The sequence below is a fragment of the Pteropus alecto genome, unplaced genomic scaffold, assembly GCF_000325575.1.
Source record: "Pteropus alecto unplaced genomic scaffold, ASM32557v1 scaffold3, whole genome shotgun sequence".
Lineage (NCBI taxonomy): Eukaryota > Metazoa > Chordata > Mammalia > Chiroptera > Pteropodidae > Pteropus > Pteropus alecto.
In genome coordinates, this window is record NW_006442484.1 from 36,711,952 (window position 1) to 36,715,832 (window position 3,881).

General features: G+C 31.3%; 1 pseudogene; it reads left to right on the forward strand.

Annotated features, from left to right (window-relative positions):
- The first annotated feature begins 212 nt into the window (after nucleotides 1-212).
- Nucleotides 213-331, forward strand: LOC112470435 (annotated as a pseudogene).
- The last annotated feature ends 3,550 nt before the right edge of the window (nucleotides 332-3,881 follow it).

The window sequence follows — 3,881 nt, forward strand, 5'->3', positions numbered from 1 at the left end:
TTCTTCTTTTTAAACCCTAGAAACCTCATCCATATTATTTAAGTGGTCCTCAAACTTTTTGTTATTAGGATCCTTTTAGGCTCTTAAGAATTATCAAGGGTTCCAAAGAGGTTTTTTTTTTTTTAATGTGGATTATATCTATTGGGATTTACTATATTAGAAATTAAAACAGATAAAAACAAATATATTTCCAAAATAAAAAAAGAGTAAGTGTCTACAGCCATGCTACACTGAACAAGCCTGATCCCGTCTGATCTTGGAAGCTAAGCAGGGTTGGGCCTGGGTAGTACTTGGATGGGAGATCACCTAGGAAGACCAGGTGCTGTAGGCATAAAAAAAAAAAAAAAGGATTATAAACTGACAAGGTTCTTGCAATCTGTGAGGTCAACCAAGGGTTGCCTTGCCTTAAAAAAAAGAGAGTATTGATATTTATATTTTTGCCCATTTCTTTACTATCTGGCTTAATGAAAAATAGGAGGAATCTCAAATCTGTATCTTCATCTAATCAACTGAAAATATGTTGTTTTCGTTGAAGTATGTGAATAAAATCTGGCTACATATAGATATATTGTTAGAAAATGAAGGAACATTTTAATAGCCTTTCCAGATAATTCTGAATGTTCTTTTTTGATACCTTGCTAAAACTGACGAAGGATAGTTTCTTAAAGGTTAGTTGCAGTGTAGAATCTGAAAGCATATCTTATGCTCTGTTACATATTCATTTTTTTTTTGTATGCAGACCTCTGTTTGTGTCTGTTTTAACTTAATTTTTGACCAAGTTTCATTGCCATTTCAGTATCATTTGCACATTAGAAGACATTGGACATACTGAGGCCACCCTTCATTACCAATAAATCAGAGTTTCTCATTAAGAGCTAATGAGCTCTTATATTGTCCCTCTGATTATTACCCCTGTTTCATTTGAAAAAGAAAACATTTCATCTTTTTTATTCTCTTTCCTAATCCTATCTTTCAGAGCATGAACACTTTTAAGGAGCAGTAGTGAGATGAGCCTAGCACAGCTTCAATCTTGCTTCCTTTTACTCTCTGATGAGAAGAAGAGGCAGTATTATATTTTAGGTTAATCAGAATGTTGCCTCTCAACTGATTTCAAGATAAGATTAAATTTATGCTGTGCCATTTATTGCCTAAATAATATTGCATATTTTATTAAGCCCATCCATGCCTCAGTTTTCTCATCTCTAAATGCTGAGAATACCTAAACTGTTGGTTTATAATCGGGATTAAGTCAGATAGTAAATGCAAAGCACTCAGAACACTGCCTGGTTTATAGCAACTGCTCAGTGCATGGTAGTTATGATAGGGGGAATGAATGGCTCCCTCAGCAATCTAAAGCAAGAGCCCTCTCTTCGAATGAAGAAGAAAAACTAATTTCTCCTAAATATGTAAAGATTTACCTCTGCTTTTGTTTTTGGGAGAAGTAGTGAGGGATAGCAATTTAGTAGTGGGGAAAGAATCAACCTCATCAGTTAATCAATCCATATATTAAACAACTATATAAATCAACTAATTAACAATCTATAGTAATAGCTTCAGAAAAATAAGAGAAAATATCGAACTTATTATAAAAGAGCATGTTATTTTTTACAAAAATAATATTCAGAAAAATCAACAAAAACATTTGGAAATTATTGATAGTAAAGAAATTTTAAAGAGATGATAACACAGTGTTAACATACAAAAACAAAAACAAAACACACCACCAAAAACACGACAATTGATGTCTGAAGGTAAAGTTGAGGAAATATCTTAGAAAGTAGAAAGAAAATAGTAAAAAACAAGATAATTAGAGAATAATTTTTTTTATGAGTTCCAACCTGTAACATAAAGAGTTGCAGAAAGAGAGAAGAGAGAAAATGGAAGCAAAGACATTGTCAAAGAAATGCTGAGAAAATTTCCCAGAAAAGAACTCGAGTGCTCAGAATGGCCCTGACATTTAGGAATATAGTTGAATGGAAATTGCTGAAACCTAAGTCAGTTATCACTAGCCTATTTTCCAGCTTACAAAATTTTTTTGATAACCTCACATCTTTAATCATTTCTTGTGCTCTTGTGGTAGGAGGCTTTCCTATGAGTGTGAAATAGTGTTTATGTCTATTTTTTTCTTGTTTAATTAGGGTTCTCTTGATTATCTTTTTAAAGATCTCCATAACTTAGCAGCAAAGAGCCAGAGCCATAGTAGATCTGCTTCTATGCTTACTGAATAAACAAATTTTGAAATGAGCAAGAACATCAGAATCAGATCAGACCAGATTATATGCTGTCTCCACTTCTTCAAAGTTATCTATGACTAACATTATAAATTTGGGCATATTACTTCTCTTATTTCTGACCCTTAATTTCATCATCTTTAAAATAATGTTAATAATAAATTAGTGAGATATTATTTGAAAATAAATGAAATGATATTCATAAGTTACCTGGAACCTAGTAGGCTAATAAATGTTATTAACCCCCACCACCTGCTGGCCCAACACACACACATTTTTGGACCTGTGACACAGCTTCACCATGCATATGAACAAGAATTTGCTTGAGTTTTCACTCAGTAATTAATTCAAAGCCTGCTTCTAATTCTGCTCTTTATAAATGCAACCTTTTTGCGGAACTTTAAAGATCTTTGTCTGTATGTAAACTGTGACTTCTATTTAGAAAAATATCTGCTACATTTACATGTGAAAAAATTGTTTAGTAATAAATTTTACCTATTAAATAATTATTTTGTGCCAGTTAAGATGTGAGGTTTTAACAATTTGATTCCTATTTTAAAAGAAAAAAGTTACCATCAAGTATTTTCTTGAGTACAATTATTTGTTTTTATTGTTACTCAAAGCAGAAACTAGAATATAAAATGACTACTTTAAATTTCTAGGGGGTTTAAAATTTGGCTATAGCAGAGTATATGAAATATAAAAATGAGGTGTTTCACAATGTGTTTTGATCAAAAATTTGTATTCTTCCTACTAATTCGTATACAATTCACTACTTGTGTATAAGGACAGGAGTAGACTAAGATCTTTTATTTATTCAATTGAGAACAAGTTGAGATTTAGGGTTGAGATCCAGCTGAGGACGAGTCCCAGTAATAAATAAATGAGAGCCTCTATTTGGTTCTGAGAGAAAGTGGAAACTTTTGACTTTGTTTCACTTGAGTTAAATTCATTATTTATGTAATAAGACAGGAACAACCACAGAATAACTTACTATTAGGACTACTGACTTCCTTTCAATAACCCAATCTACTCTACCTGTTTATTTTCTTGAGAATAATGTTTAAAACTAACAAACAAAAAACCTTATTTTCCTGAGCATTATTCCTTAGTCAGAAAATAATTAAGTTTTTTTAGTTTCCATTAAGTTGTTCCAGTAAATACTGAATCTGAGGGGAGTTATACAACCATTTTTAAAAAGTAACCATTTAGACTTTTAACCATTGTTAAAATAAAGACACAAAATGTACTAATTATAATCTGGTTATTTGGCTATGCATATTTTCATTGTGTTCTGAATCCTGGAATACTTCCTTTATCACAAGGAGAAATAAGACTTTAAGCCCATGTTAATATACAGATAAACTAAATAACTGTATTTAACCAATTAATTTAGGTACAAGTATTTTTAAAACAGTTTATCTCATATATAACAAAATAAAACAATCAGCATTTGTTCTTACCTTACAAAGGTTTCTACTTAAGAACTAATATAATCAGTTGAAATTTTCCTTTTTATATAGTGTGTAGGAGGGTGTTCACTGAGCAGAAAGGAAAAGGAACTTTATCTGGGCCCAGATTTGCTAAAATATAAGTTATTTCTCTTATGTGTATGAAACATCTGCATTTTTAAATCCTGCATGAATAGTT